We start from the raw sequence: 12,493 nt of genomic DNA on the forward strand, positions 1-12,493 counted from the left end.
TTGGTAAACATCTCAGATAGAATACGAAACAGAATTTTTCAAACAATCCGTTTTAAAGTTCTCTTTATCTCTTTGTGTGTAGTGTTTCAACAAATGACTTTAATGTCCTTAAACATAAAATTAATTGTTCATTAGACAAAATTCTATATTAATTTGAATGATTGGTATATTTTGGTGTTATTAATCAAACTTTCTGAACCTATATTCCTTATACCAACAACTACAAGAAGTAATGATTGAGTATTTCAGTCATGTTAAGAACCACTCAACAATAACATACCGTTACGTCACATGTTGATGTGTGAATCAGTGTTATTAATTCATAACACGTTGGTGTAGCTTTTCATTCTCAACATAAACAGGAGACAGATGAACGGACACCACGGTTCACAGTATGTTGTATAAAACGTAGTAGATAACGTTCTCTGTCCAATCTGGATTGGATTTCCTTTTCTTTGTGACTTAACACTCAATGGATGTCACAAAATTATAAATTACAAAGTATTTCTGAGTAAAACTGTTCATACAGACTTAGAATTATTTCTTGCTTACAGTTTAATATTTAATATAAACGTGTGCACTCTACATCTGAAAGTTACTCACAAGTCGTGGTCGTTGTTCAGGTCAAATTCTGTAATATCATAAAAGGTAAGATAAAAAGATTGCAGTAAGTAAACCACTAAGAAAATTGTACGAAAAACAAGACATGAGTAATTAGTATGTGAAGAAATGATAATTAGTTAACAACTACAATCATAGGATTTGGGGAGTCAAAATCAATAGGTAGGTTGTCTACTGGAGAAACTCGTTCACATTTAAACAAACATGAAAGTCTGGATTGGTTTTAATTCTTGACATATACTGAATGAATGATTCATAATTATAAAGTCTAAAGTATTTTTGAATAAAACTGTTAGTATACATTTATAATTATGTTTTACTTAAAGTTTAAAATATGATATGTGGGTGTGCACTCAACATGTGAAAGGTGCTTACAAGTTGGTGTTGGATAAAAAAAAAGTTAAGTTAAAAATAGGATAAAAAATACAGATCAATATGGTGATAGGTAACCGCTTTTATAACTCACAAATTATGTTTTAGTTCCAGATTAAGTTTAACCCCATATCATACAGAATGAAATTCTTCTGACTAAAGACATCCAAATTTATCTTTGTTCAAGGCTTGTCCATATTTTCACCCAAGAAAACTGCATGGCCTGATGTACTGAGAAAGCCGAACGCCATCTAGTAGTAAGAACTAATAAAATACGGGATTGTTCATGAAAACACACAGAAATGTTCGGTGACACATGGTTTTCGTTTATACGCTAACATAGTGAAGAAACAGGACACGAACTATAAAATATAAATATTCTTTGTAGGGATGATACTGATCTGGAATTCGTACTTAAAGAAACCATCTACATCAAACAACTTTAACCAACACCGAATATCATGTAGTTCCATTTAAAATATGAAGACTTTTTTTTTATTTTTAGCAATTAACTTTCTATATATTTTAGTTTTGATTAAATAATTGTTATTTCAGCAATGTATTTTAGTTATTTAGGTAGAAATAATGTATTATTTTTGTTTTGCTTTAAATAGTGAATGTGGAATATGTAAGATATTTTACGCTACATATTAACAATTGCAGAATTATATAACATTCAGGATATATATTTTAGGTAAATCCAATATAAACAATTAAATTATATTTTCTAATCTCACTATTACATAAACGACATGACGTGCATATCTGTGTCTATTTGACTGAAATAATAAATACAGTGTGTCACTATTTATCAAATGTTTCTATACAGAAAAATCTATAAAAATTCTCACTTTAGCATTCTAAATTCGGATAATTTTAAAAGTAACTATGATACGAACAACAAGCGTTTGTTTTTCCATAGAAATGAATATTAAGTACTCTTCGTATAACAAGAGCCCTACTTTCACTAGGACTAAACCTGAAGATTTGATTATATCTTTTTTATTGATATAATTTATAGATACAGTTTTAAGAAATGGAGTTTAAAGCTTATTTTTCAATAAACGGTACCACATTTAACAGATAATAAAATATAGTGTATATTAGAACAGTCCGAAAACCTTTCCCATGCAGTACGTGTCGTAAAAGATTCTCTCTTTATTTATAGAAAATGTTCAATTTTTCTAAACTTTTCAACACGACGTTATTGAAAACAGACAAGTATTTGCTAACATTAATTACTAGGCTTCTCACTGGTTGTGGAGTAAAGTGAATGTTACTTACTAATTGTCTAACTTTTGTTTCTTATTTCAAGAATTTAATTCAGATGTATAAAATGTTTCCATGGGAATATACAATTAAAATATTTATAAAAAACGTTATACCTACAAATTGTGCTGGACGAAGTACCCATGAAATGCAGTGTTAGAAACTTTCTTCCATAAAATTTTTTTTTCTTCGCACAGTTCGGTTCTCATTTTAATATCTTGTCTCCTTAGTTACTATACGTGGCCGCTCTTTCAGCCGTTGAGGTGTCATTATGTGACCTTCAATAACACTATTCGTTAGTAAAGGAGTAGCCCAAGATTAGGCAGTGGTTGGTGATGACCAGTTCAGATGTTACACTGAGTTAGTTTGTCGGTAAATAATTTGACTTAAGTTTAAGTAATGATAATTTCCCACTGTTGTTCTTTTAGTTAGTTCAGGAGGCTTAAGAATTATAGCCAGATAGTTGTGGTTATACATACATTGACATATTAGAGAAATGATTAATAAATATTCTGTCAGACAGTTTTCAAACTGTCCCTCCCCTCCGCTGGTACAGCGGTAAGTCTAGGATTTACAACGCTAAATTCATGGATTCTAGCGGGCTCAGCAGACAGCCCGATGGCTTTGCTTACAAACTTACGAACTGTGTAAGATTTTTTTGTTTGTTTGTTTGTTTTCAATTTCGCACAAAGCTACTCGAGAGCTATCTGTCTAGCCGTCCCAGCAGTAAGACTAGAGGGAAGGCAGCTAGTCATCACCACCCAGCCAACTCTTGGGCTACTCTTTACCAACGAATAGTGGGATTGACCGTAACATTATAACGCCCCACGGCTGGGAGGGCGAGCATGTTTGGCGCGACCCTCAGACACACACGCCTTAACGCGCTAGGCCATGCCAGTCCTAACTGTGTAAGATACAGAAATAATAGTAACTGGACGGACCGTAAGGTTTAATATCCAGCACTGTCAAGGACTTGGAAGCGATGTGAAAATAACAGATTTATGGCCAGTAAGAACCACACCCACATTTTTCTGTTTTCCCCGTTCATATAAAATCAGACTTGAAATACTTACTTGGAGGACTACAACAAGGCGTTAGTTACCATGTACTCCCTCTCTAGGTGAGTATCGTCATGAGGACTGATGCAGAAGATAAGTGATTCCGAGTAAACGGAAAAGAAGCGCAGTAGCTTTGATGACTTTCCTATAAAAACAGTTATTTATTCTCTTCTGACATTTATTTTCCTTTGGAAAGCTGTTTACATTTCTTTTCAATAAAATCCCTAATACGTTTCGTGGACTTTTGTTTCTAGTGATTCTACGACTAATTTTTATTTTATAGATTTTGAAAACTCCGGTAAATCCTTTAAGCTCTATCTATTTATTTTAATATTTAATCTTGTATAACAGTCACAGCCTGATATAAATTTTATTGTAATGAGTTAATGTGTTTTTTTAAGAATACACAGTTCTATAAATCACTCAACATCTGGGAATTCTGATGTATAGGAATACATTAAAAGGTTAAGCTATTGATTAAAAGAAAACAAAACAAACTTGAAACTGTTTACAGTTTTATTATCAATGTTCAAGTGTGAAATATGTTGAGGAGTGGTAATTGAAGTAATCAATAAAAATCTAAACAATGCCAAACAGGACAAACACCAGAACATTTTTGAATTTCTATGTTACTACTTTTAAAAAAGATAGAATTACTTATAGAGTAAAAAATACAACAAATACTTCACTAAATATACTGATATTTTCCCATAGTTTTCTAGATACTCATATGCTTATTTTTCTTCAAATTTTAAAATAGTTTTTACCATCGCTGAGCTTGTTATTAAATCAGACAACCACTAATATCTACCTGACATGCGCAGTTTCTGTGGAATTGTCCATACGTATCTTCGTCATCAACATTCGTACAACGTTGACTGAGAAGACAGTGTTACCCTAAAAAAAAAACAACCAACAACATTTCTATTTAAATTCCCGTCCGTCTACATCTATGTACATACGTATATATGTGTATATATAAATACAGTTATCATAGTAAATGAGAACGAGAAAATGTATGGGAACCTACGTAAATTATTTATATATACATCAACTTGTAGTGATTTGAGTCGAGGAACCTAATGGTGATCCATCTTTGTATATGATGAGATATACACCAGCAAATAGTACAAAATAGTAGACCAAGACTTGGCGGTTGGTAGCGATGACTACTTGACTTCCATCTGGTCTTTCTGCTACATTATGGCCGACTAGCGCAAATAGCCCTCGTGTAGCAGTGACTAAAGACTAATTGTAAGATTGTGTGATACTCTAGAGTAAGTGTGTTACATGAGTTTTGGTTTTCTATGTTTGTATAGTAAGTGTTCTGCTAAGAACAATTTAACAATAACAAACCGTTATGTCACATTTCAAATTCTGATACATAGTGTTATTAATTCATAACAAGTTAATGTAGAATATCCTGTTTGTTGTTAACATTATTCATACCTGTTATACTGTTATTTACAAAGTTAATGTTGTACTTTGACTTCATCCATAGCTTTTCACACTCAACATGAGAAGTGAAGCCGTTATAAGCAGGAGACAGATGAACTGATGGACAGACACCACTGTTCACGATGTTTATAAAACAAGCAGTACATAATGTTCTCTGTCCAATCAAATATTGTCTACAGCTGCTTTCAAAGTCAGTCTTCACTGATTGGTGTTGATATCGAATTCTGTAACATCATAAAAGGCTGAGATAAAAAGTCTGTAAAAAGTAAACCTCTAAGAAAATTGTACGAAAAACGAGGCTTGAGTATTTACTATGTCAAGAAATGAGAATTAGATAACAAATACAATAATAGGATTTGGGATGAGAAGTTAAAAAACAAAAGGTAAATTGTACACTGGGGAATCTCGTCAGACTTTGGTTTCTCACATCTTTGTGACTTACACTAAATAAATATTACAAAATTATAAAGTCCAAAGAAAATCTGAGTAAAATTATTCATACAGATTTGTAATTGTTATTTAATGTTGTATGTTGTTCAGTTGTACAAGGTAATTTAGTGAACCAGGTATCTGTGTTGTTCAGTTGTACAGGGTAATTTAGTGAACCAGGTATCTGTTTTGTTCAGTTGTACAGGGTAATTTAGTGAACCAGGTATCTGTGTTGTTCAGTTGTACAGGGTAATTTAGCGAACCAGGTATCTGTGTTGTTCAGTTGTACAGGGTAATTTAGTGAACCAGACATGTATGTTGTTAAGTGGTATCAGTAAAGTAATCAACACGATATGTATGTTTTACAGATGCTTAAGTACTCAATCAGACATGTATGTTGTTTAGATAGATGTACAAACAATGCATTCCCGATGCTTAGTCACAGGGTTGAGTGCCCCAAGTAAAAATTTCAGTCTGCCCGCGAGGGCAGTTCAATGTCTAAATTAGGCTTTTCTGCTAGCTATGGGTTAACTAAAATTGGGGGAAGACCTTATCGTGGTTTATGTTGTTTCTATACACGACACTGCAGATAGCAGTTTACCCTTGTTTTGACAGTAAAATAACCACGTTCTATTACACGAATGGTTGAATAACTTTCCGTATCTGTTACTCCCGTATTCCTTTATACCCTCGTCCCTAAGACATGTGTCCGACAACGGCCACTTGCAAACTCTCTCTTTCTTAACCTGAGGATGACCTAGGAAGGTCGAATCGTTTTTCTCTCCTCAATAAAAGTGTCAGTACCCATAGCAGCCATTGTGATACACAATACATGTGTTAGTACCCATACCAGACATTCTGATATACAATACATGTGTTAGTACCCATACCAGCCATTCTGATATACAATACAAGTGTTAATACCCATAGCAGCCATTGTGATACACAATACATGTGTTAGTACCCATACCAGACATTCACATATACAATACAAGTGTTAGTACCCATACCAGACATTGTGATACACAATACAAGTGTTAGTACCCATACCAGCCATTCTGATACACAATACATGTGTTAGTACCCATACCAGCCATTCTGATACACAATACATGTGTTAGTACCCATACCAGACATTCTGATGCACATTTTTATCTGAAGTAGGTTTCTCGTCATCAAGAATTTTTTACTTTAAATACTGAATCTGTAAAATATTGAAAACTTTGTCTCTGTTCCCTTCTGTTGTATTATTTCTTCATTTTCAATAAAGTTATACCATTAATCATCAACCTTGAAATTTGCTTTCTACACTTTAAAGAACCAAACCGAAATGTTCAAAAGTCGTTAGATTATCAGATTTGTCTGAAGAGACTATTGCTTTGTTTTACATTGGGCTGAAGCTACACGAGGGCTATCTACGCTAGTCGTCCGAAATTTAGCAGTGAAAGAATAGAGGTACCTAGTCATCACCATCCACTAACCACTCTTTCACAAACGAATATTGAGACTGACCCTAACAATGTTCTCCCTCCCCCCACACATATCATAAAGGGTGAGCATGTTTTGTGGAGTTGGATCAAGAATTTCAAACAAAGCATCAACAGAACATAAATTTCACTGAAAAAGTCAAAGTGTTCTGTACTAACCATAGAATCGTTGATAGCAGTGTTGATTACACCGATGTACTGTACAAGTGGAACTAATAGAACGAAGACAAATTGTTCAGTGTAAACATGTCCAAAATTTGAGGATGAATTGACTGACTAACAACATTCATTCCTAGCTTCATCCTGACGACCAGATTGTTAACCTGTGTAATTATAACATAAATAATCAGTGTAAATCAGTGCTAGCTAAAGGTCTTCAGTTCTCTCTTCCACCACGTAGACTCTACGTACCTAATTTAGTTTACACTTTCAAATCACAATACAGACACCTGAAGGACCTTCTTATGAAAGATAAAATAACTCTTTATCGATTGAGTAACATTTTTATGACGAAAATAAAGAACTACTTCTTGTGATTTTATCCCTAATGTTCGTTCTTACCGTTTAACCCCTGAAGAAATATTTTAAAAGAACTGTCGTTAAATAAAAATATTTATGTTACATCGTCCGACAATAACATTATTATTCTTAACTAAATTAATTACTTGATCAAAATGGTGGTTATTCTTTACAACAAAAGCACATTTAAAATCCTTATTAATACCTATTAATTCATTATCATCGAACGTAACGAAACATTTCAAAGATACCTGAGAGAACTTAGAAAGAAAAATATCGTAGACATTTGACTGATAATGAGACGACACCATGTAAACCATCACAGTGTATTAAGTCGCTATTGTGGGTTATATAGATATAATTATCCTAAATTGACTAAAATCACGAACTAAAAGCACAGTTTATTAATAATACAGCAACATGGTACAGGCTATCTATTAACCATTGCAGAATTATCGACCCCCAGTGGCTCAGCGGTATGTCTGCTGATTTACACGCTAAAATCCGGGTTTCGATACCCGTGGTGGGCAGAGCACAGATAGCCCATTAATTATTGGCCTGGAATGGCTAGGTGGTTAAGGCATTCGACTCGTAATCCGAGGGTCGCGGGTTCGAATCCACGTCACACCAAATATGCTCTCCCTTTGGGCCCCCAGTGGCTCAGCGGTATGTCTGCGGACTTACACGCTAAAATCCGAGTTTCGATATCCGTTGTGGGCAGAGCACAGATAGCCCATTGTGTAGCTTTGTGCTTAATTCAAAACAAAACAAAAAGCAGCATTATCTTATACTGAAAAAATATATTTTAGTAAATCCAATATAAAGTATTAATTACGTTATATTTTCTAATTTAACTATTATCTATACGACATGGCGTGCATATTTGTATCTATGTAACCGAAACAACAAATACATTGTTTCACTATCTACTAAATGGCACCACACAAAACAATCTATAAAAATTCCCACTTTGGTATTCTAAATTCAGACAATTATAAAAATAACTACGATACGTATGACAAACCTATATTTATCAAAGAACAGAATTTTAAAGTACTGTCCTCATAACAAGAACCCGACTTTCACTAGAACTAAATCTGAAGGTTTTATTATATCTTTATTGATGTAATATCTAAATATAGTTTTAAGGAAAGGAGTTAAAAACTGTTAATTTTTAAATAAACGATAACACACTTAATAGACCAAAAATAATGTTTGCTTCGCACAATGAGAACAGTTTTCCATTGCATTAATTACTGTAAAAATAGTATTTTTATCTTAAAAAATGACCAATTTTTCTAAATTTTTCAGTACGACATTGTCGAAAACAGCCCAGTACTTGTTAAGCCTAATTGATAAGCCTCTCACAGGTTGCAGAGTAAAGTGAATGTTACTTGTCTGACTTTTGCTTCTTATTTCAAGAAGTTGATTGAGATTTTTAGAATCATCTTATGTAAATATACAATAAAAGTATTCATACAAAACTTTAAACCAACAAATTGTACTGGTCGAAATATCCGTGGAATGTGAGGTTGGTAATGTTTTGCTATAAAATTTTGTTATTTCTTCTCAAAGTCGGCTTTTATTTTAATATCTGGTCTCCATAGTTACTATATGCAAATATTCAGTAATTTTGTGGTTTAACTTTATTGTTGCCTTTCTTCACAGTTTGTATTGGTTTTAAGTGTAACTATACTCTTGAATCAATTGTTGTTATGAAATGACGTACGCCAAAGAGAAGGAAATGATACAAAAATAAAACTGATAAGTGAGCGGTAGCAATGGGAAAACTCAGAAGATATTCAAAGTTGAGTGATGAAAACGAAGTTTTATCCTTTAAATCTAATAAAGAAATTGTACCTAGATTATAAATAAAAGGTTTTTTTCGCGATCACGTGTATGATGATTTGTCGGTGTAAGATCTTAAATGTGACAAGTTTTTTTATCGTCTGTAGATTTATTCTGTACATACGACTTTAACCTTTTATATATATTTATTTATATTCACTATATGCGTGTATTATATAAAATATAAAAATAGAGAGAACCACAAATATTTTAAGATTATATTACAGTAAACAAATAGATTCTGCTAAGAAACAAGCATTTAAAGTTTAAAGATATACACGTTTACTAACAGTGAAGAAAACAAAGTGTAAGATTGGGTGATACTCGTGGTTTTTTTTAACACTCCTACGAAAAAAATATTTACATCCACTAAAGTGATTTTGGGGCCTATCAGGCCCCATATATTTTTCCAATAGAAACACAGTGATTTAGCAACATTCATTACAAACAACTTTAGAATGGCTCTGACAAACATTTTTTTTACAAGTTGAGCAAACAATTTTCGACTGTCTATCTTTTGATCTGCCGCACAAATGGCATCGTCCTCTTTTTTGCCCTCTTTGCAGGCGGTTCACATGAGATTGTTTTGTCATTATCTTTGCAGTAAATTTTTTTGATTTCAAGCACCAATTGCCGTATAAATTCTCTTCTGGCTCTTGATTTATGTTGACGAAGAAATTCTGGATGTTTTGTCGAGTATAGAACGAAAGCATTGTACGCAGCAAGATCTAGAATGTTATAGAATATGCAGACTGATCAGCGCTTTGATCGCCTCTTTGTTGTATGATATCTCACCAGTTGATCGAGAGGGTCGACACCTGCCTTCGTTGCATTGTAAAGATTGACGATTTCGGGCTTTCCATTCTCTTCTACTTCACCAGACTGATGCTGAGAACTCAGTAGTAGCACATATTTTCCTGGTTTGTCTGAGTGCCTGAGAAGAGTGATGTCGTCATGGTAGAAAAACTTTGGTGATAACTCTCTAGATTTTGCATTTATTTCAGGAGGCAGGAAGGTTCTTGATTTCCGTTACATAGTTGTTCATCCACTGTCAGGTATTCGCTTGGGTTGTAACTGTTTTTTGCAATTTTCAATGAAAAAATTCCAGACTCCAAAGATGGTGGCATCTTTGATTTCTCTATTTCTTTGAGAGTGGATGTCAAATCTGATTTTTGCGCTCATTTTTTTGAATTTGTCTTGCGTAATCAGTTTTCGCAAAAAATGGCAAACCGAATTCGGTTGAAAACATTTCGTCTATCGATGCATTTTTGGATTTGCTTATTCCAAGGAAAAGATTAGCTGCGATCCATTTCCAGAGGTCTTCTTCAAAAATTGGTTCTTTCATGACGGTGTTTGTTGAGTGAATGATCTGTTCCATCATATTATCAGAAATGAAAATTTTGAATGTTTCAAATGGTGCAGAGACTCTTGGAGCAGCTTGCCTTGTAATGCCTGGGTTCCCATTGAATATATTGAGAGCTGCGGTTCTCCTGTTGATCCTTGAAGGTGTTGTTGAATAACTAAAATTCTTATCTTTGGACAAAAGTTCGTTCACTGGCATCGTAGTAAGATCTTCTTGATTACTTTCTTCACTTTCAGAAGGGTACAGAGCGATTTGTTCATCATTTTCGGCTTCAGAAGGATCATCATCACAACTTTCAGAGTAGTCTTCGAAATTATCATGTTCACTTTCATCGTCGGATGGTTTTGTCAGTAAATGTATAGCTTATCAAGAGATATCATTTTTGACACGGTTTGAAGATTTCAGCTACTGTATATATAGGATTTGTGGATTCTTTTAGAATATTCTAGAAGCTTCAAGAATATTCTTGTTTATTCTAAATACTTCTGTAAAGTTTCTAGAATGTTCTAGAACAGGCGTGGGCAAACTAGGCAATAATCAGGACCGTCTAAAATTATTGTTGGAGTAGAGTTATTATTCTAAATATACATCTTTTGAAAAGAAGTTGTAAAATTAATATATTTTTACGATAATTTGCTTTTTTCGGTTGCCCAGGCCTGTTCTAGAATTATTCAGGAAATAAATAAAGTCATTTTTATGTTTTTCGATCTGGGGCCTAATAGGCCCCAAAATACCCTCAGTGGATGTTTAAAAAAAAATTTAAATATTATTTCGCAAATGTCTGAAAAGTCAAAATATTATTGCTCCTTAAAATATAAAGGGATAGGGTCAGTTAATGGTAATTTCATTTAAATACAAAATTATTAGCCTAATATTAATAACCTTTCAAGTTGCTCTGGGGCCTATTAGGCCCCAATTTTCGTAGGAGTGTTAAACTATAATTCATGGAGCCCTTGAAATTAACGTATTTCTCATTTACTTTCTATGTTTTAAGAAACACAACAAAAATGTAAACATTAATGAATAAATAGTAATATGCATGTATACATTATACAGTAATGTACGGTAGCCGAAGTAGTGTAGTTTTGTAGGCAAATACGTTGTTAGGCCTACTGCATTTGTGTTATTGTTTAAACTAAGATAAATTTAACACCGCATTCAAAACTTGACAACTTTAAAACAAGAGAACAGTAAATTTTATGAGCAAGTGCACAAATAACACTTTCATACACATATGCTGCGAAATTCGACATACATAAAATGGATGAGCAGTAGCACTGAACACCTGCGACTTCAGATTCTACAACAATGGTTCCCAACCTTTTTATGGCCCGCACCTATAAAAAATTTTAATATGTTCTCGCACCCCTCACATTAATTATTTATTTAAGAATAAAGGTGAAGGTGATCAAAGCAAATATTTATAATTAGTTTTTATTGATATGTAAACAAAACGAAACATTTGAAAAAGAAAAAAATATTACAACAAACTAAAAGTTGCATAAACCCTACATGGCCAACAAAAAATATGTTATTTGGTTGGGAACCACTGTCCTACAGTGTTTACTGAACCGGCGAAACTTTGAACCATATAATTAATATTTTTACACATTTTAATTACAATTTTATTACCTTTCGAAATTTCTTTTGTAAGTGTTGTAGGAAACATAAGATTTAACTCTGTAAAAGTATTCGACCTTTCACTGGACCTGAACCTGAAAATGTGATTATATCTTTAATGGTATAATTTATATAGTTTTAAGGAATGGAGTTTTTCTTAAAAAGTAATTTTTCAACAAATGATACCACATTTAATTGATAAAAAATAGTCTATATCAGTGCAATCTGAACACTTTTCGCCCGTAGTACTTGCTGTAAAATAGAATCTTTTTTCTTATAAAATATTCACTTTCACTTTTGTTTTCAGTATGACATAATGTAAACCAGCCCAAAGTTTGCTAACCCTAATTGCTTAGCTTCACACAGGTTATATAGTGATGTAAATGTTACTTACTAGTTGCCTAATTTTTGTTTCTTACTACAAGAATTTAATTCATATTCATACAAAG

This window comes from Tachypleus tridentatus, unplaced genomic scaffold (assembly GCF_004210375.1).
Source record: "Tachypleus tridentatus isolate NWPU-2018 unplaced genomic scaffold, ASM421037v1 Hic_cluster_2, whole genome shotgun sequence".
Lineage (NCBI taxonomy): Eukaryota > Metazoa > Arthropoda > Merostomata > Xiphosura > Limulidae > Tachypleus > Tachypleus tridentatus.